The following is a 22,218-nucleotide window of genomic DNA, read 5'->3' as shown; positions in this document are numbered from 1 at the left end:
TGGCAGCAACTGCACCCAGGTGAACGGCTCAGAAGGCAGCTATGGTCACCACTCTACCACCAATGCTCCTGGGGCCCTTCTGCCTCCTGCTCCTCCACTTCCCAGCCTGGCCGGCCTCCTCCTGCCAGGCCCCTGCCCACACAGACAACCTCAAGCTACTTGGCACTGGGTGTTTTCTGAGTGCGTGAGATGCCGGCTAGGGAACCTCAAGCTGCACTAAGCGACTAGGAGAGATTAGCATCAGGGACTGTCAAGGGTGGGAGCAGGACACTGGACAAATGGGAACTGTGCTCGGGGCATGGACTCCGCCGAGACCTACGGTATGGCCCAGGGTTTGAGGGATCTGATGACATGGGTCTCTATCCAGCACTGATTCCCAGCCCTAAGCAGCTGGAGGGAAAGAAAAGGATTGGGGCGACTCTCTTGTTCATGCCTGTGTGAGGGCTGGTGGTGCTTCTGTGGGTGCCTCTTCCTCTGCGGCCATACGTGTGCCCCATGTGCATGTACTACACAAGTGTCTGTGTGTTTGTGTGTATGTACCTGTGGTGGTATATGCACAGCCAAACACCCACCCAGCTGCTCACTCCATTCCCCACCTTCACTGAAAACTGGATGAGAAAGCTCATGGGTCGAGATAAACACAAGGACATGGCTTAGCAGAAGCTGGTGTGGGCCAGCCTGACTTGACTTGGCATAAAATAACCTTTTGCCGTAAAAACGGATTCACATAGTGAGAAAAAACCACAAATATACAAAGAGCGCCTTTCCTCTCCCCTGTCCCATGCTCAACTTTGTTCCTTCCCACCAGACTCCTTTACCTGCCCAAGCGGGATGCATCTTCCCTCTGCTCTTTCTCACTCCTTTTGTTCCTTCCTCCTCTCTCTGTCTGGATATTTCTGCCCTTTCTAGCATATGTTTACACAGAAGGGCCACAAATTTGCTGATGGCTCAGCTGTGTCGTACGGTGGGTCTGCTGTGGAGCTGGAACTGGCTGTGTGGCACACCCGGCAGCCCCTTACCTCATCTGACAGAGGCCGCCCTCCAGCACCCCCTAACCCCTCCACTACCAAAGCCTTGCCATACGTAGCCAATACAGTGGCCATTGGGAATACCACCTGCACATTCACTCTGTCCTGGGCTAACATGTGGTTGCATGGTGTGCCCTTCGGTTCAATTCAAAAGGCACAGCAACCTGCCTGGGTTTCTTCTTAGGCAAGGGATATGTTTGTATCTGGTACACTTCTCTACTACCAGCTCAGCAATCAGTGAGTGAAAAGCAGACAATGCTAAGGTAAAGATTATTATTCCTATTGTATAGTGTGGTGAAAGGCAGGTGGATCATTTCTAGGACAGATTTCTTGGTCTATAGAACTTGGTCAGATATGAGCAACTGCCACACTCCATGCTGCATTCCCGTGAGCAATTTGTTCTGCACAATTCTGAACAATTATCTGTTCCTGGGCTAAAATCTGCCTTGTGCTGCTACTGGTTTTGGCAGTGAATGATTGCTTTGGTGAATCCCCGTGGCAGCCCTTGATGGATGACGAAGTACATCTGACCACAACATACCTTCCCCTACATACATGGAGGGCACCATTTTCATTCAGCTGCCATTTTATGATTAAACATCACAACCAAGATGTTTTCCTGCTGCTCTGTGATTGGCTGAAAGCCATTTCTTGACCCCATCATGCCCACCTGCTCTCAGGCAGACCTGTGGTTGGCTGTCAGCACCAGCCAACCCTACCCATGTACCCAGATGCACATCAGGCCAGAAAGACCCCTCAGGGAAGAGGTAACTTTTGGCAGTGTCATTCCCCATGGGTTCCCATATTGCTTTGTGATTGCCTGATGAGCGCTTTTGACACTGTCATGCCCGCATGTTCTCAGATCTCCCTCTGATGGGCTGTCTGCTTCCTCTGGACCTGAAGTGTTTGGGTATAACAACATATACCATGCAGTGACATCCACTGTGGAATGGAGACAAGCACCTAGCACAAGATGGCCCGTCACCTGCAGAGCCAGAGGTGACCTCACAGTCAACATCCAAGCTCTCTTCTGGCTTCCGGCCCATCAAGTACTCGGGTATCAGGGAGCTCCCTTGCCGATACTCATGCTGTGTTCCTGCTGCCAGGTCATGGAAACTCTCAGACAAGGAGGAATTGTGGAAGAGGCCATGCCTGAATGTATTTGAAGGGTCATTGCAATTTCAAGGTGATGGCCTGGAAAGGGAAGGAGCAACTCATGCTGCAGCTCCATCAGGGGGGCTGCCCATGCCAGAAACTTCACAGACGGGTCAGTGTTGTGGGGGCAGCTGGAACCAGCTGTGTCTGGCACAGGGCAGCACCTTAGCTCTTCCCACAGAGGCCACACGGCAGCATCCCCTCTCCTCCCCACACCAACACCTAGACACACAGAGACAACGCAGTGCCCATTGGGAATACCTGCTCAGCCCTGCTCCTGGGTGGACCTGCAGGTGGACGCGGCAGCAAACACACCAGGATGAAGAAAGTCCCCAGGTGTTCAAGCGGATCATACTGCTGTTTCCCAAAGTAGCAGCAGCTGAGTTACTCTTTTCCACCTGCAGATTCCTGGAGGTCCCTCTCTGCACCTGGGAAGTTGGGACTGAGCTTCATGGTGGGAAGGGAGAAACACACCTGTGTCCCCAGGACAGCCACTTCCTCATGTGGGGAGCTCTGCCTGCTGCTCCACACCCACCCATCTGCCTTGCTGAGGGACGCTTGGGGAGTGCTGGCTCCTAAGAAGGCCAAGGAGAAAGAGGTGTCAGTGGCAGAGAGAAGGGACTGAGGAAGCAGGAGGGCCACGGCCATGGGTGCCCAGAGAGTGGAGCAGGGCAGGTTGAAACTTCCTGGGAGAGGCAGCAGCTGTCAGGAGCATAGACAAAATGCAATTTGAAGAGGATGATTTCAAACCATTGACCTCTGGGTTATGGGCCCAGCATGCTTTCACTGTGCCACTCTGCTGCTCCCAGCATCAGGGCTGGGAACTCCCACAGTCTTGCCTGATGGTCTCTGGCACCGCCAGCACTCACATTTCCTTCCCTTCCTCTATCCTGTGCCCTTGTCCAGTCTGGATAAATGCCTCCCTGGAAACCTCACTGGCAGCTGGCCTGGGGTGATTTAAGGTAGTTCTTCAGCTCATCCTGAGGTAAAAGCTCTTAGTCCTAGGCCGTGTTCATTTCTCTAAGCAAGTTGTATAGCAGTTAGGGCCTTGCCTTTCACATTGACTGCAAGGGCCTTCCCCTGCCCATGCTGTGCTGTGCTGTGCTGTGCTGCCCAAGAGCTCCCGGCTTGTCGTTGCTTCTGGCACAGCCCTGCCCTTGCTCCTCCCCAACAGCTGAGGTCTGCCCTTCCCACCATGCAGTGTGCCAAAGAGACAGAGAAACCCCTCCTCTCTGTGCCCGGGGCCACTCCTGTCCTGCCCAACACTGCTCAGGGTGCAAGTGGCTCCCAGCCAGCCCAAGGCAGGGCCTGACCAGCGGGACTGAGTGTTCACTAAACTTAGATCCTCTGAGATGTTCCAGAAAGGCTCTGGACTGGCTGAGCTGGTAGAGCCTGTTGGTGAGAGGAGGGATGAGGTGACTGAGCTTCTCCTTTGCTTGCACTGTTTCCCCCACATTCAGTGGCATGGCTGCAGGGAATGGACATGCACTAGCAATGGGCTTGTCTCTCTTTCCCTTTCTCCAGGCTCTCTCTGCATGTGCCCCTCAGGATTTCACTCTTCCTTAAGATGCTGCATCACCCAGGCAGGGTACCAGCAGCCCCACTGCCTCTCATAGGCTGTGAGGGAGTAAACCCATCAGAGTCTCTGATGGCAGGGGGTGGTCTCCTGATGCCATAGTCTCCACCATGTCCTCTTTTGCCCTTCCATGTCCTTCCCAGAAGAGGAGGAGACAGGAGAGACCCACCCCTCATCATCTCATCCTTAAGCTAAATTTGGGAAATCCCCCTGGGAAAAGGTGTCCATATGTGCAAGGGCTGCGAATGAGTCAGGCAGAATATCCCCAGGACCACAGACAAGATCTCAGATCCATGAGGAGTCTTCCCTTTGTTACCAGTGATGGCTGCAGGCTCTCTATGGAGATGAGCAGCTGTACTGGGTTTTCGTGGCAAAGTTCTGGTAACAGGGGTGCTGCGTCTATGGCTTCGGTGAGAATATGCCAGAAGCTTCCCAAATTTCTGAATGAGCTAATGCCAGATGGCTTCAAAACCAACCCACCACTGGCCAAATCTGAGCCAATCAGCAATGGTGGTAGCACTTCTGTGATAACATATTTAAGGAAATGCTGCGGCACAACAGCAGCTGGAAGAGAGGAGTGAGATTATGTGAGAGAAACAACTCTGCAGACACCAAGGTCAGTGAAGAAGGAGGGGGAGAAGTTTCTTCAGGCACGGGAGCAGAGATTCCCCTGCAGCCCGTAGTGAAGACAATAGTGAAGCAGGCTCTCCTTCTGCAGCACAATAAGGTCCACAGTGGAGTGGACGTCACTTGCAGCCTGTGGAGAACCCCAAGCCAAAGCAGGTGGATGTGCCCAAAGGAGGCTGTGACCCCAGGGGAAGTCCACGCTGGAGCAGGCTCCTGGCAGGACCTCTGACCCCATGGAGAGAGAAGCCCACGCTGGAACTGGTTTTCTGGCAGGACTTGTGACCCTGTGGAGGATCCACACTGGAGCAGCCTGTTCCTGGAGGAGTGCACCCCCTGGAAAGGGCCCACACTGAAGCAGCTCATGAACACGTGCAGCCCATGGGAAGGACCCACACTGGATAAGTTCATGGTCCCCGTAGCTGGGAGCCCATGCTGGAGCAGGAGAAGAAAAGCGAGGAGGAAGGAGCAGCACACACAACGTGTGATGAACTGACCACAACCTCCACTCCATATCCCCCTCTGCTGCTTGGGAGGAGGAGGCCGAGAAATCAGGAGCAAAGTTGTGCCCAGGAAGAAGGGCGGGGTGGCGGGCAGGTGTTTCAAGATTTGTTTTTATTTCTCACGCTCCTACTCTGCTTTGATTGGTAGTAAATTGCATGTATTTCCCCAGGTGGAGTCTGTTTTTCCCGTGGTCTTAAGTGGTGGATGTCCTTCCTGTCATTGTCTCATCCCACAAAGCTTTTGTTATATTTTTTCTCCCCCTGTCCAGTGGAGGAGGGGGAGTGACACCTGTCAGCCAGCCAAGATCAAGCTACCAGAGCAGCTGTAGTTTCAGGTGTAGGGAAGAGGAGCTGGTGGGGATGTGCTGCTTGGGATGTGAGGCAAGGTCAGGTTCTTAAGTTCTGCTCAAGAACCCACAACAGTGGACCTCTTATTAAGCCCCTTTAACTTGCCTGTCTTGTAAATAGGAGGAGAATTTGCCATCCATGCTGGCATTTCTGGAGGAGGCAAGAACCAGCGTGGTAGGCACAGGGGTGCCCAGTTCAGGCACCCAGAGTGCCAGGGCTGCACGTGGGGCCAACTGCAGGCAGCCCAAAAGGAGGCTGCAGCACCCCGTAGTTGGCAGGATTCGAACCTGCGCGGGGAAACCCCAATGGATTTCTAGTCCATCGCCTTCACCACTCGGCCACAACTACCTGCTCCAGCCCTCTCTGCCCTGCCGATCGCAGGCCCTGTGCACTGACACCCGGCGCCCTGGCACCTTCAGGGCAATGCTCCACTCGAACATTCGCACCTGGCACTTGCACTGACCATGACGGGCACCTGCTGCCAGGCTTCCAGAGGCCTGGAGAGTTGAAGCCACAGGGGTTACACAGGGAAGAATGAAGGAAGATGTGTGGAGACAACCAGGGACAGTGACACTTGATGGGCTATTAGTCAGGTGAGGACATTCCTGCAGGGAAGACTGTGATCTCCTGGTATCAAACCCAGCCTCACAGAAACACAGGGTGGTGTCAACCCTTGATCAAAGACCACGACTGCTCTACAGGTTGATGGTGAGTAGGGGGGAAGGCTTTTTTGGCCTGGCACAGAGCTGGTCCTGCTGCTGCTGCTGTGGCTGGTTGCACCTGGCAAGGAAAGCGTGCTGCCGTGGCAGGGGGCAGATGAAGATCAATAATGCCTGGGTGGTGGTCAAGGGACAGACTGTGCTTCATGAGGCCAGGTATGCAATTGGGCTGTGTGGTGAGAGGAGGCCTATTCATTGCTCTTGCACCTTACGGCCTGTGGGGCCAAGGCAAACCCAAGGCGCCTCTTGTAACGGGATTCTCTGCAGGAAGGGGACAAAGCTTCTCAAGTCTCTCACTCCAGGGTCGCTTAGAGGAAAAAAAAAAGCCATGCTCTTTGCTGTGCTGACAGTCAAAAACCATCCCGGGCAGTGGGGTTGTATGTGGGGTGTTTTGTGTTAGCCCAGTAGTTACAGGCTCCCACTCTGTCATCAGCAGTTGTACGAGTAGGTGGAGCCGTGAAGGAGGAACCTGATTGCACATGTCAGTTCCCTACTGAAAAGGCCCACCCTGACCTCATCTTTCAGTCACACTGCCTACTTCCAGCCACGGAAAGAGGGGCTTTTCTCCTTTCCTCTCCATACGCAGCCCCTGGAATTTATTCCCACACCTCCATAGAACAAGAGAGAAGTGCCATGGCTGTTTTGAGTACGATGTCTGTGAGCAAAACTTAAGAGGACCAAAAGGCTCATTCAAACTGTCTCTATGAAATACCTCAAGGAACAATTTGGCAACTGGCCCCACAGGCCCATGATCACCAGGTTACAGATTCATGCTCAACGACTCTGAGGCTTTCTGGTGCTCTGCTCTCAGTTGAGGGAGCTCTATCCCCAACTGGTGGTGAGCTCAGGACAGAGGTCGGTGCTCTTTCTTGCAGAGCAGAGGTTTAACTGAGGCAGGAAGAGAACAAACCACCACCGGACTAGACACAGCTTTGCTGCACAAAGTCTTTAATGAGAAGGAAGAAAGGCGCTGGCACAGAACAGAGACCAAGAAACACATCTGCAGGGTTCAGGGATGCACGGAGAATGGCCCGTTTCCCTAGGACAAGCTCCACACAAAGCGCTTGCCCTGTTCCCATTCTGCTCTAAACTCTGGCAATGCCCACCCAGAGCAGTCCCTAACTCTGGCACCCTCCCCTAGGCAGCAGGAGGTGCAGCAAAGCAGAAGAGAAGGAGCCCTTTCTCGAGGAGCTCAGAACGAAGCTGAGCCACAGGAGACATGGTGAGGCCTGCCGTGCAGTGAGGAGACGTGGGCACAGGTCTCTCGCGCCAAGTGGGAGGTGAGGACGCCCAGCCGGTCTGCAAGTCAGGGCCATGCTCCCACTGCTGCAAGGTCCCTGTCTTCCATCCCACTCCAAAGGATGCGATCCAAGAGCTTCAGCAGTTCATAGTGCAGAAGGGGGGAGGCAGACACAGCCCTGAGCCTCCCAGGCCAAGGCCGCCCCCAGAAGAGATGGGAACCCCCCCAGAGCTGAGGGAGCTCCCAACAGCAGCCGACAGAGAGGATCCCACGGCTGTGCTCTGGGGGAAAGAGGTAAGGATGGGGCCCGGCAGGGTCACCACCACCGGGGAGGATTCGATGAACACCGTCGAGTCAGCGCAGCGGGCGACACAGGGCTCAGTGCAGCTGCTTGCCAGTGGGGTTGGGCCAGAGGCTCCGCAGGGGCGTGGGGGACAGGGTCTGCAGCAAGACATCTCTCGGTGAGGGAGGCAAACCTGAAACACAGAGCAAGCAGGAAGCACCCAATTCAGTATCAGCCTGTCTTTCTTTTCCTCCGCTCTCTCTGTGGACACTGTATGTTTTAGAAGCTCAGACTGTGCCTAGAGCTCACACGACCCTCGTCGTGCCCTCCGAGTTGCACGGTACAGGAAGGCTGGCCCACGTTGGGATAGCACACAGCACAGTGGGTTTGAAGCACCCGTGGAAACACTGATCATAGCCCACCTCCAGAAGGCGCAGCGCTCATCTGGAAGGCACTGGAGGCACTTGGCCATTTGCTTAGAGACCATCTGCTGCAGGTGCAAATTCCGGTGGGCAGACCTCCCTGCCGCTGAGCCCCATTGATTCCCTTCTGCTTGGAAGACCCCCCTCATCCCAGCCCTCCCCAGCCGCCTCCGCCAGAAGGGAAAGAGGTGACAGCCCTTCAACAGTCCTATGGCAGGGCCAGGCCGAGGCAGCGCAAGTGACCACCTGAGCAGCCACCATGACAGCAGTTCAGCCCACAGAGGAGATGCAGCGGGCTCAGGCTTACCTCGTTCCTCGAGGAAAGGGAGGCAAGAGAGGAGGATGCAGAGCCTGGAGCAGCGCAGGCTTTTATGCTGTGTCCCCGAGCCCCGTGGGGCCACAAACATTCCTTGCTCATGAAGCATCTGAGCACCTAGCAGTTGCCGCTTGCCAAGGCCTCGCGGGTGATTCAGGCCTTGACTCTTTCATCTGAAATATTGTGCTCCTGCATAATATCATCTAATATAGCAATATAATTAAGTTGTGTTCACGCCTGCTAAGACCAATTGGCTCAGAGGTCTCAGGCTAGCTGTGCAGAGGTTTTGAGCAGCTTTCCATGACGTGGATCAGTTCCTTACATCGCCTTCTTCACCATGAGGTTGGCAGCCAGTCACGGTGAAATTCAGTTTCAGGGACACCCCATGTCATCTCTGAAGTGCTTTCAGTGCATGGCGTCAGGCCAACACTGGGAGACATGCCTCTCCCAGTGGGTCATCGTAGGGTTGCAGGAGATGGTGGGAGAAGAGACTCACATCTCCAGAGATGCGGTAAATCTCAGCGACAAGGAAGCACCATTGTGGTCTGCGGGGAGGCCCCTAGTAGGCAGGTGTGAGGGCCATGAAGTCCTTGCTTATGCCCATCAGGTTCTGCCACGGACTGGTGTTGTGTTCAAAGACATGCCCGTGTCCTTCCCTGAAAGAGGCCCACAGCCAGCGTGGCCTGTTTTGCTCAGGGAGGTCATGCCAGAGGCCAGAGGCCTGGATGGCCTGCTTTTGAGGGGAGGCTTGGGGCAGGGAGCCAAGAGCTCCTGGCCCTTTACCCTGGGTCAGGAATGGGGTGGCCCATTCCATGCATTTCCGATTTCAAAGGGACATTGGATCAGTCTCCCAGAGCACTGGGAGTCATCGTGATGTGGAAGAGTTGGGAAAAACCCTGAGCTCCTGGCAAACATGAGTCACGCTGCTGTGCGCTCCAGTGGACATGGTGGCCCAGCCTCAGGCATGCCAGGGATACCAGAGCCCGTAGCCTCATTCCTCCAAAAGATCTGCTTTCTCCAAGGACACTGCCACACATTTTAGCACCATTCCTGAAACGAGGGCAACTTCGATGCTGGCCTGTTCTGCCGCTGCTACCTTGCAAGGTGTTGCTTTTGGTGGCTGCTCAGGGGCCCGTGAGACTCAGCGCACCCCAGAGCAATGAAGGTCAGACACGACCGCTGGTAGTCCTCTGCTCCTGCTCAGAGCACACCAAACTTGCCAGTTACCTCAGGAAGCTCTGGGCATTGTCCCATTGACTGCTGAACGCTGCCGCTGTCAGAGAGGTCACTGTCTCTGGTGCAGCTCTTCCCGGGTTGAATGGCAGTTTTCATGTGGTGCGTGTGATGACACGTCAAGGATTCCCACTTGTCTCCCTCGTTCTCAGCTGTGCTATTTCAAATCCCACCGAGTTCTAGGTTTGATCTGCTTGAGCCAAGAGGTTGGAGAGCACAAGGGCTGGGGGTGTGCGAGGCATGCCGCCTGCTCTGCATTTCATTTTTATGCCACTGACTAGAAACCCCTTCCAGGCAGAAGGGCTGGAGAGAGGAGAGAATATCAGCCCCAGCACGGCTTCCACTGTAAATCCTGGGGGGAGGCTTCCCTCCTAATCCTGATAGTAACTTCCTGTCCATCTCCAGACCTCACCCCATAACCCTGGGATCTGCTCGCCAGTGCTGGCTCCCTCACCGTCACCTCCTGGTGACCGCTCCTGGGCCTGGGAGGCTCAGCTGTGAGAGCCTCTGGCTGGTAGGGTCGGGAGCAGGCCTCAAGCGCCTGTTCAGGTGAAAGCAGACCTGTCTGGGGGATACATGGTTGGGAGGGGTCATCTCCAAAGGTCCTTTCCAACTCAAGCTCTTTGTCGAAAGCTGAGGGGAGGGAGATTGCAGAGAAGCACCAGCTGATCCAGGAATGGCCCTAACATGTGTGGAAATACCCTTGAGGAAGGCGGCACTTTGGGGCTATGAACTCTGGCATCCCAGGCACGCATGGGAACCAGAGTACCGTGTCGCCTGAAGTCCACAGCAGCGTGACTCATGTTTGCCAGGAGCTCAGGGTTTTTCCCGACTCTTCCACATCAGGATGTCCCCCAGTGCTCTGGGAGACTGATCCAATGTCCCTTTGAAATCGGAAATGCATGGAATGGGCCACCCCATTCCTGACCCAGGGCATAGCGCCAGGAAATGTTGGCTCCCTGTCCCGAGCCTCCCCTCAAAAGCAGGCCATCCAGGCCTCTGGCCTCTGGCATGAACTCCCTGAGCAGAACAGGTCAACTTGGGTGTGGGTCTCCTTCCGGGAAGGATGCGGGCATGTCTTTGATCACATCACCGGTCTGTGGCAGAGCCTGATGAGCGTAAGCGAGGTCCTCACGGCCATCACTCCTGCCTTCAAGGGTCGTCCTTCCAGCCCACAACGGAATTTCCCATTGAGTTGAGTTTTGCCACACCCCTGGCGAGATGAGTCTCTTCTCCCACCATAGGGGATTGTGCAGTCTTGCCCTGCTGCCTGAACTGACTCACAGTGTGTCTACAATGACCCGCAGAGGCAAATGTCTCTCCAGGTTAACCGCATTGCCTGCACTGACAGCACTTGACTTGAGCTGTCCCTCATAGCTGAATTTCATTGTGACTGCTGGCCATGCTTGCAATGAAGAAGACAAAGCGACAAAGGCAATCGGTAGGTATCCTGCAAGCCCACTTGAAACCCCCTTGTATACTAGCCTGAGACCTCCCACTTGATTGGACTTAGGAAGCTGGGACTCAGATGAATCCTTTCGACGTTCAGTGGTGTGATGCCGGAGCACAACATTTCAGATGAAAGAGGCAAGGGCTGAATCACCCGCGAGGCCTTGGCAAGCGGCAACTGCTAGGTGCTCAGATGCTTCATGAGCAAGGAATGTTTGTGGCCCCACGGGGCTCGGGGACACAGCATAAAAGCCTGCGCTGCTCCAGGCTCTGCATCCTCCTCTCTTGCCTCCCTTTCCTCGAGGAACGAGGTAAGCCTGAGCCCGCTGCATCTCCTCTGTGGGCTGAACTGCTGTCATGGTGGCTGCTCAGGTGGTCACTTGCGCTGCCTCGGCCTGGCCCTGCCATAGGACTGTTGAAGGGCTGTCACCTCTTTCCCTTCTGGCGGAGGCGGCTGGGGAGGGCTGGGATGAGGGGGGTCTTCCAAGCAGAAGGGAATCAATGGGGCTCAGCGGCAGGGAGGTCTGCCCACCGGAATTTGCACCTGCAGCAGATGGTCTCTAAGCAAATGGCCAAGTGCCTCCAGTGCCTTCCAGATGAGCGCTGCGCCTTCTGGAGGTGGGCTATGATCAGTGTTTCCACGGGTGCTTCAAACCCACTGTGCTGTGTGCTATCCCTACGTGGGCCAGCCTTCCTGTACCGTGCAACTCGGAGGGCACGACGAGGGTCGTGTGAGCTCTAGGCACAGTCTGAGCTTCTAAAACATACAGTGTCCACAGAGAGAGCGGAGGAAAAGAAAGACAGGCTGATACTGAATTGGGTGCTTCCTGCTTGCTCTGTGTTTCAGGTTTGCCTCCCTCACCGAGAGATGTCTTGCTGCAGACCCTGTCCCCCACGCCCCTGCGGAGCCTCTGGCCCAACCCCACTGGCAAGCAGCTGCACTGAGCCCTGTGTCGCCCGCTGCGCTGACTCCACGGTGGCCATCCAGGCCTCCCCGGTGGTGGTGACCCTGCCGGGCCCCATCCTCACCTCTTTCCCCCAGAGCACAGCCGTGGGATCCTCTCTGTCGGCTGCTGTTGGGAGCTCCCTCAGCTCCGGGGGGGTTCCCATCTCTTCTGGGGGCGGCCTTGGCCTGGGAGGCTCAGGGCTGTGTCTGCCTCCCCCCTTCTGCACTATGAACTGCTGAAGCTCTTGGATCGCGTCCTTTGGAGTGGGATGGAAGACAGGGACCTTGCAGCAGTGGGAGCATGGCCCTGACTTGCAGACCGGCTGGGCGTCCTCACCTCCCACTTGGCGCGAGAGACCTGTGCCCACGTCTCCTCACTGCACGGCAGGCCTCACCATGTCTCCTGTGGCTCAGCTTCGTTCTGAGCTCCTCGAGAAAGGGCTCCTTCTCTTCTGCTTTGCTGCACCTCCTGCTGCCTAGGGGAGGGTGCCAGAGTTAGGGACTGCTCTGGGTGGGCATTGCCAGAGTTTAGAGCAGAATGGGAACAGGGCAAGCGCTTTGTGTGGAGCTTGTCCTAGGGAAACGGGCCATTCTCCGTGCATCCCTGAACCCTGCAGATGTGTTTCTTGGTCTCTGTTCTGTGCCAGTGCCTTTCTTCCTTCTCATTAAAGACTTTGTGCAGCAAAGCTGTGTCTAGTCCGGTGGTGGTTTGTTCTCTTCCTGCCTCAGTTAAACCTCTGCTCTGCAAGAAAGAGCACCGACCTCTGTCCTGAGCTCACCACCAGTTGGGGATAGAGCTCCCTCAACTGAGAGCAGAGCACCAGAAAGCCTCAGAGTCGTTGAGCATGAATCTGTAACCTGGTGATCATGGGCCTATGGGGCCAGTTGCCAAATTGTTCCTTGAGGTATTTCATAGAGACAGTTTGAATGAGCCTTTTGGTCCTCTTAAGTTTTGCTCACAGACATCGTACTCAAAACAGCCATGGCACTTCTCTCTTGTTCTATGGAGGTGTGGGAATAAATTCCAGGGGCTGCGTATGGAGAGGAAAGGAGAAAAGCCCTTCTTTCCGTGGCTGGAAGTAGGCAGTGTGACTGAAAGATGAGGTCAGGGTGGGCCTTTTCAGTAGGGAACTGACATGTGCAATCAGGTTCCTCCTTCACGGCTCCACCTACTCGTACAACTGCTGATGACAGAGTGGGAGCCTGTAACTACTGGGCTAACACAAAACACCCCACATACAACCCCACTGCCCGGGATGGTTTTTGACTGTCAGCACAGCAAAGAGCATGGCTTTTTTTTTTCCTCTAAGCGACCCTGGAGTGAGAGACTTGAGAAGCTTTGTCCCCTTCCTGCAGAGAATCCCGTTACAAGAGGCGCCTTGGGTTTGCCTTGGCCCCACAGGCCGTAAGGTGCAAGAGCAATGAATAGGCCTCCTCTCACCACACAGCCCAATTGCATACCTGGCCTCATGAAGCACAGTCTGTCCCTTGACCACCACCCAGGCATTATTGATCTTCATCTGCCCCCTGCCACGGCAGCACGCTTTCCTTGCCAGGTGCAACCAGCCACAGCAGCAGCAGCAGGACCAGCTCTGTGCCAGGCCAAAAAAGCCTTCCCCCCTACTCACCATCAACCTGTAGAGCAGTCGTGGTCTTTGATCAAGGGTTGACACCACCCTGTGTTTCTGTGAGGCTGGGTTTGATACCAGGAGATCACAGTCTTCCCTGCAGGAATGTCCTCACCTGACTAATAGCCCATCAAGTGTCACTGTCCCTGGTTGTCTCCACACATCTTCCTTCATTCTTCCCTGTGTAACCCCTGTGGCTTCAACTCTCCAGGCCTCTGGAAGCCTGGCAGCAGGTGCCCGTCATGGTCAGTGCAAGTGCCAGGTGCGAATGTTCGAGTGGAGCATTGCCCTGAAGGTGCCAGGGCGCCGGGTGTCAGTGCACAGGGCCTGCGATCGGCAGGGCAGAGAGGGCTGGAGCAGGTAGTTGTGGCCGAGTGGTGAAGGCGATGGACTAGAAATCCATTGGGGTTTCCCCGCGCAGGTTCGAATCCTGCCAACTACGGGGTGCTGCAGCCTCCTTTTGGGCTGCCTGCAGTTGGCCCCACGTGCAGCCCTGGCACTCTGGGTGCCTGAACTGGGCACCCCTGTGCCTACCACGCTGGTTCTTGCCTCCTCCAGAAATGCCAGCGTGGATGGCAAATTCTCCTCCTATTTACAAGACAGGCAAGTTAAAGGGGCTTAATAAGAGGTCCACTGTTGTGGGTTCTTGAGCAGAACTTAAGAACCTGACCTTGCCTCACATCCCAAGCAGCACATCCCCACCAGCTCCTCTTCCCTACACCTGAAACTACAGCTGCTCTGGTAGCTTGATCTTGGCTGGCTGACAGGTGTCACTCCCCCTCCTCCACTGGACAGGGGGAGAGAAAATATAACAAAAGCTTTGTGGGATGAGACAATGACAGGAAGGACATCCACCACTTAAGACCACGGGAAAAACAGACTCCACCTGGGGAAATACATGCAATTTACTACCAATCAAAGCAGAGTAGGAGCATGAGAAATAAAAACAAATCTTGAAACACCTGCCCGCCACCCCGCCCTTCTTCCCGGGCACAACTTTGCTCCTGATTTCTCGGCCTCCTCCTCCCAAGCAGCAGAGGGGGATATGGAGTGGAGGTTGTGGTCAGTTCATCACACGTTGTGTGTGCTGCTCCTTCCTCCTCGCTTTTCTTCTCCTGCTCCAGCATGGGCTCCCAGCTACGGGGACCATGAACTTATCCAGTGTGGGTCCTTCCCATGGGCTGCACGTGTTCATGAGCTGCTTCAGTGTGGGCCCTTTCTAGGGGGTGCACTCCTCCAGGAACAGGCGGCTGTCAGTCCTGGTCCATCCAGAATTGTATTGACGAGCAGAAGAAAGACAAACTCAAACCACTTTGTTGAAGGTGGGACATTGTCAAGAGCAAAACCTGCTGCACTATGTGCACGTTCCCAATTTATTTCCACCTGTTTACATAGGTTCTTTTTTACTTTTACATCCTACTGACCTTCAGGCCTTGCCTGTTTATTGCTTACATTCTCACCACATTCTGCAGGTGGTGTTTTTTACTGATTTTCACATAACACAGTGTTACATAATGCTACCTCAGTTTCCCAAAATAATTCTTCTATCCTCAGGGTGATTTTACATTTTGCTAACTACCAGTTCTTAATTCCCATATCTCCCCCTTCTTTGTTTTATAGCTTTGTTTCCATGGCGATCATTGCAGTCAGTCTCAGTTCAGCCTTCCACACTGTGGACAGGAAGCATCATACATGTTGCAGGATGACAAATTCTGTAAAACAGATCAAACATATCAGGCCTGTTAAAACCCACATCTGTGGGTTCAGACCTGCAAATTAATGCCGAGGTTTCAGCCATGATAACTTTTTGCCTCACTCTCTCATGCTGTCATCATGCATTAATTTCAAGGATGTCAATTAATCTCAGACATCAGAGTGAAAAGAGTAGGCTGATTTCACTACCAATAATTAAAGGATATAACTAAGTACTACCAAAACTAGCAGTAAGGAAAATACAGAATTGTACACTTACTACTATATATAATTAAACAAGCAAAATGTATCTAATCATTACTACACAAAGGGGTACTAATACTCAGATCCGTAATTGCTGGGGAACCCCGGTTGCTGTGAGGATTTGGAGTACCTTTCTCTGCAAGTGGAGAGAAATGCAATGCACCTATGCTATGCATCCATCTGTAGGTGAGGCATCCAAAGTCACAGCAAGCAGCTTCAATCTCATATATACAATTCAGCAGACCAAAGTAACTGGTACTTTTCTTTGAGCGGAAACATCTGGTTTCATCCTTCTGTCGGATTCCACCCAGAGCCTGGCCAGTACTCAGGGCGGAAAACCAAGGGAGTTTCTAATAAGGTTAAACACTTGGGTTATTAATCTTTAACACTGCTAAACTAAGAAAGTTGGATACACATTCTCACAGCATTTCATCCTTACTAAAAAGTACATTTTGTCTAAGCTGTATCTTTCACTACTGACTAGTAAACCTGCATATTTCCTTAATGATCAAATCCTAATAATTAATGCTAATGGTAATACAGATTTTACAAACAAACAGATACTAATAATAGATAATGTTTAGTTATAAAGTTTATCTATAGGTCAACTTGTTTCAGGCCTATTACTCAGGCCTTAGCACTAAAAATTCAGACCTACATCTCAAAGGAAAAATTACTGTAAGCTTATGGCTAGATACATTGGCTGTATATAGATAACTAAAATATTGAGGATCTGTGATGATGTTCTGATATCAGCCAGTACTATGCTTCTGTTAGAATTGATGGAGTACAGTTTTAAATAGCAATGAAGTACACAGTGGTGGAAAATTGGCAGAGAACCTGCAAGCATTTCATCTTATTCGTGCCTCTTTTCCAGCCAACAAAATATACAGATGAGTTGCACAGATGGTCTAAAATACAGGTGTTATTGTGGCTGCATGCATGCACCTCCTCCTCCTGTGGACGTACACACCGTGGGAGCATCCACATACAATGCTATATTGGCAACATTCAAATGATACGACTGATTCTCCATGTCTTGAGGATGAAGCCAAACTCCTCCAGTCCCTTGTGTGTTGTTATTGCTAGTGGTACATTGGGATGCCACTGCTGCCACCATGTCTTCTGCCTTCTGTTGTAGTTGTTTTAGACTGCTCCAAGTGATAGCTGCAGTTGCCAAGTTCCTAAGGGAACGTAGCCTGTGTATTGATTCCTGCATCATCAGTTGAGGGGTCTGTGGTATCGGGTTGGAGGTTTGCCCCTTCCAGCTCACGATATGGCTTGACTTACCTTGCCGGTATCCACCAAGGATCTGCGGGCCGTAAAACGCAAGCATATCCCCTCCCCCATACCAGCAGATCTACTGGCTCTCTCCAGGTCAGCTCTCCTTCGGGATCCTTATACAAGACCCATGGTTTAATTATAAAGTCTGTTGTGGTGCTAAAATGACATTCCGCTGCAGTCAAAGCAAAACGATTTCTTTTTAAGAAATTAAGAGTATATAAAGCCATTTCCAGTAGATTAAGTGGTGTGTCCAGAGAATTCCCCCTTATTTGTTTTAAAATCAAGGCTTTTAGTGTACTGACCATCAGAAAGATTTAAAGTTAGTCCTTTTACAACACCTATACCTATTACATATTAAGGAATGGGGAGAATCATGACTGAACACAATCATCTTGGGAGGTTTCCTATTTTCATTTCTATTTGTGTTTGTACAGCTTCAATTTGTTTTCCTCTCAAACCTGTGATAATTACAGGTTGTCCTTTAAATTTCCTGGGATTCCCATATATTAAGGAAGCCTTCACTCCAGTGTCAATCAGGGCATTTACAGTTTGCAGGGACCATAATATTGATTCACCTCCCTTGCCTCCTGCAAAGGGTACAAGGCAGAAAACAGTGCCCAACCCTCTTTCACCCAGGAACCATTGATCCACCCACGAAGGACCTCTGCGAGTGGATGAAGGGTCCTGCTGAGGTTTGAGAAGAGGCGCCATAGGCTGAGCTGTCCCTGCACTCATAGTTTTAGAACTCTGCACTGTCTTGCTAGGTTTATTCAGCCCTCTCTGTGTATATATTCATCACAGCTCGTCAGTTGGAACACCACTGATTTTTTTTTCATGAGACATGCCATCTTTTAACAAAGATGTAAATATTTCCTCATGAGACCTCCTGTATTTTCACTGCCTTTAGGGTTGTCTCAAGTGTCTCAATTCCCTGCACTCCCTTGCAGGCCCCACTCTCCAATGTACAGATTGTAATTCCTCATCTTTAACCTTTCCATCCCAGCTTGCTTCTGCCAGGGCGGTAGCAGAAGTTAGTTCTTTCTCCTGTTTGGATGAAGTACCGACAGGTTCTGGTATTTCTCCTATCAATGGGCGTAAAGTCATGTAAATCACTCACAATGTAAGGAAGACAAGGGTCTGCAGTGCACTCCCTAGGTCTTCATTAGTTTTAAACTCCTGTCTGGCCTTCCACCATAATGTTAAATCAAAAGTTCTGTTGGCTGGGAACCATGTACAATACTTAAAGACACAGTGCAGTAACTCATGCAGTTGATTGTCTGTTACTGAATATCAGGCAGTCTTAAATAACTGCTTTAAAACTTGTATATAGCGCTTATGTTCCTTAGAAAACCCTGACCCCATGATTTATGAGAAAAAGAGAAAGAAAAAACAAACGCTTATGATTTAACAGAAATAGAAGAAAAAACATATGCTAGTAGCTTCCCGCAGCCAGATGCTGCTGTCCGGTAGTTAAAGAATAAAAAGCCTTCTATACTTTCATATATCTGCAGCTTTCTCAAAGCTGAACGCTGCTGTCTGGTACTCACCAGCAAAATTAATATTGAAGTCTGGATGCCACTTTTCTCTTTCACATACGAGCACCCGCCATCTTCTTCAAATTTCTGTACAGCTCACACGGGGCACTATTTCTTGGTCTCGGTCCAGCCGGGACTGGGGAGACAGGCAGAAGAAAGACAAACTCACACCACTTTGTTGAAGGGGGAACATTCTCAAGAGCAAACGCTGCTGCACTATGTGCAAGCTCCCAATTTATTTCCACCTGTTTACATAGGTTCATTTTTACTTTTACATCCTAGTGACCTTCAGGCTGTGCCTGTTCATTGCTTACATGCTCATCACACTCTGCAGGTGGTGTTTTTTACTGCTGGTTTTCACACAACACAGTGTTATATAATGCTACCTCAGTCTCCCAGAATCATTCTTCTAACCTTAAGGTCAGTTTACATTTTGCTAACTACCAGTTTTTAATTCCCACAGGCTGCTCCAGTGTGGATCCTCCACAGGGTCACAAGTCCTGCCAGAAAACCAGCTCCAGTGTGGACTCCTCTCTCCATGGGGTCAGCGGTCCTGCCAGGAGCCTGCTCCAGCGTGGACTTCCCACGGGGTTGACTTGCGGAAACATGACTCCACAACCTCTAAGGTAATAAAGTCAGTAGGTTTATTCAGCACTGAGGCACACAGAGGATCTTTCCACCACAAATGTGCACACCTCTCGTGGCACCTTGTCTTGGCTTTATGCTACAAAGCATCACCTATTCATAATAGATCTATACATATGCATGACCTATGCCCACTTCGTATTATAATGAGCCTGAAAGTCTTTTCCATATGTTCTGCCCTGGTGTCCTCTTAGCTGCGTCTGCGCAAGCGTGTCCCGGGGGTCATGGACTGGGGTAGCAGAGATGAAGTAGCTCCTCTTCCTCACTGTTGAATTTTTTACCTCAGCTTCTTGCGTAGTCTTGGTAGCCTCCTGGACTAAGGCTGGACCATAGGGTTGGTTTTGACCAGTTTTTAGGGCTGTCTTCCTATTCCATCAGGAAGCGTTCCCTCACAGCTTCCATTAATCAAGGTTTACATATTGTTTTGCTCTCTGGTCCATCAACCATGATGTATTATCTTATTTTAATCTTAGTTATCTTTAAACTAATGGGCCTCTAGTCCCTCTCCTGATCTCTAAGTCTTCCATCTTTATCTCTAAATTAAGTTATACCTTCATTTCTTGAGTGCCTAATTTCTATATCCTTTTTTAATTTCCTAGCTCCTTATCTCAGGGTCACAGCCTCCTTTGGGCACATCCACCTGCTTTGGCTTGGGATTCTCCACAGGCTGTAAGTGACGTCCACTCCACTGTGGACCTTCATGTGCTGCAGAAGGAGAGCCTGCCTCGCCATGGTCTGCACTACGGGCTGCAGGGGAATCTCTCTTCTGGTGACTGGAGCCACATCCTTCCTCTCCTTCTTCACTGGCCTTGGTGTCTGCAGAGTTGCTTCTCTCACATATTCTCACTCCTCTCTTCCAACTGCTGTTGTGCAGCAGCTTTTCCCCCTTCTTAAATATGTTGTCATAGAGGTGCTACCACCATTGCCGATTGGCTCAGCAATTGGCCAGTGGCAGGTTCTTCTTGAAGCCTGCTATCATTGGCTCTGTCAGAAATCAGGGAAGCTTCTGGCATATTCTCACAGAAGCCAAACCTGTGGCAACCCTGTTACTAAAACTTTGCCACATAAACCCAGCACAGCTGCTCATCTCCAAAGAGAGCTTGCAAGCACAGAGCCATTAATAACAAGGAAGGAAAGATTCCTCGTGGATCTGAGATTGTACCTGTGGTCCTGCGGGTATTCTGCCTGCTCATCCTTGCACACATGGACACCTTTTCCCAGGCGGCTTTCCCAAATTTGGCTTAAGGATGAGCGATGAGGGCTGGATCTCTTTTGTCTCCTCCTCTTCTGGGAAAGACATGAAAATGCAAAAGAGGACATGGTGGTGACTGTGGCATCAGGTGGCCATGCCCCACCATCACAGACCCTGAGGGGTTTACACGCTCACAGACCCTGAGATGAAGAGGGACTGCTGTTACCCTGCCTGGGGGATGCAGCATCTTAAGGACAAGGGAAACCCTGAGGAGCACATGAAGAAGAGAGACTGGAGAAGAGGCGAGCCAAGCCTGTTGCTGGCGCATTGTCCATTCCTGCATCCGTGACGCTGAGAGACGAGGAAGCAACGCAAGGGAAAAAGAAGCTCAGACAAGTTGGCAGCACAGATGAAGAAGGAAAGGAGCAGTTGAGAGGTCACCTGGAGCTGAAGCAGTGACCTCTTGATCTGCAGTTAAATTCTCTGTCCTGAGCAGTAGACCCTGGAGCCATGCTCACCATACTCCTTTCTGCACCCAATCCCAGTACTCTCTATCCCCCTTTTGCTTTTGTCTCCTCTCTGGTTCCTGCATGCTCTGGTCTGTGGATGGCACAGGGAACAAGCACACAGAGCACAAACATGCAGGCGTCATCCCTCTCACTTCCAAACAGTATTTACCAGCTCAGCCAGTCCAGAGCCTTCCTAGATCATCTCACAGGATCTAAGTTTGGTGATCATTCAGTCCTTCTGGTTTGGCCCTGCCCTGGGCTGAATGGGAACCACCTCCACCCCCAGAAATGCTGGGCAGGACAGGAGTGGCCCCGGGCACAGAGAGGAGGGGTTTCTCTGTCTCTTTGGCACACTGCATGGTGGGAAGGGCAGACCTCAGCTGTTGGGGAGGAGCAAGGGCAGGGCTGTGCCAGAAGCAACGACAAGCCGGGAGCTCTTGGGCAGCACAGCACAGCACAGCACAGCATGGGCAGGGGAAGGCCCTTGCAGTCAATGTGAAAGGCAAGGCCCTAACTGCTATACAACTTGCTTAGAGAAATGAACACGGCCTAGGACTAAGAGCTTTTACCTCAGGATGACTTGAAGAACTACCTTAAATCACCTCTCACTGGATGAGAACACCAAACACAGATGATAAAAAATAGGAGGTGGTCTTTCAAAAAACCCCAGGCATATAACCATGGGCAGAACAGCGATGAACCATGATCTACTCTTAAACCACTCAACCTGCAATGGACATTGGTTTATAACAATGAAGATTAACACCCTACAACAGCTGCACAGGACAAGCACGTGCTGATCCTGCATGGGACAAGCACAGACTCCTTACCAATATTAACTGATCAGCCCACTCCTTAACATGTGTAATTTGATCGGTCATACCCAGTCCCCTGAGTTAGAAGACCACAATGAAGTCCCCATAATCCAAAGGGAAATGGTTAACAAACTGCCACACCCCTCAGACAACACACACAAGTCCAGAGGGGTCAGATGAGATCCACCCAAGGGTACTGAGACAGCTAGCAGAAGTGCTCACCAAGTCACTTTCATTCATTTATCAGCAGTCCTGGCTAACCAAGGAGGTCCCAGTTGACTGGAGGTTAGTAAATGTGACACCCATCTACAAGAAGGGATGGAAGGGGGATCTGGGGAACTACAGGCCTGTCAGTCTGACCCCAGTGCCAGGGAAGTTTATGGAGCAGATTATCTTGAGTGCCATCATACGGCACGTACAGGACAACCAGGCTGTCAGGCCCAGTCAGCATGGGTTTATGAACAGCAGGTCCTGCTTTACTAACCTGATCTCCTTGTATGAAAAGGTGACCCACTTAGTGGATGAGGGAAAGACTGTGGATGTTGTCTCCCTGGACTTTCATAAAGCCTTTGACACCGCTTCCCACAACATTCTTTTGGAGAAACTGGCTGTTTATGGCTTGGATGGGTATGCTCTTCGCTGGGTAAAAACCTGGCTGAATGCCTGGGCCCAAAGAGTTGTGATGAATGGAGTTAAATCCAGTTGGTGGCCGGTCATAAGCGGTGTTCCCCAGGGCTCAGTATTGAGCCCAGTTCTGTTTAATATCTTTATCAATGATCTGGACAAGGGGATCAAGTGCACCCTTAGTAAGT

General features: G+C 51.8%; 2 non-coding genes across 2 annotated transcripts; one reads left to right on the top strand and one right to left on the bottom strand.

Annotated features, from left to right (window-relative positions):
* Positions 1–5,500: 5,500 nt before the first annotated feature.
* Positions 5,501–5,582, bottom strand: TRNAS-AGA (transfer RNA serine (anticodon AGA)). Its single transcript has one exon. It is a non-coding gene; the product is annotated as a tRNA-Ser (tRNA).
* Positions 5,583–13,830: 8,248 nt separating this feature from the next.
* On the top strand, positions 13,831–13,912 carry TRNAS-AGA (transfer RNA serine (anticodon AGA)). The gene has a single exon. It is a non-coding gene; the product is annotated as a tRNA-Ser (tRNA).
* Positions 13,913–22,218: the final 8,306 nt, after the last annotated feature.

This window comes from Athene noctua, chromosome 13 (genome assembly GCF_965140245.1).
Source record: "Athene noctua chromosome 13, bAthNoc1.hap1.1, whole genome shotgun sequence".
NCBI lineage: Eukaryota > Metazoa > Chordata > Aves > Strigiformes > Strigidae > Athene > Athene noctua.
The sequence above is the reverse complement of the archived record's forward strand: the minus strand, read 5'-3'. Positions and strand labels throughout refer to the sequence as shown.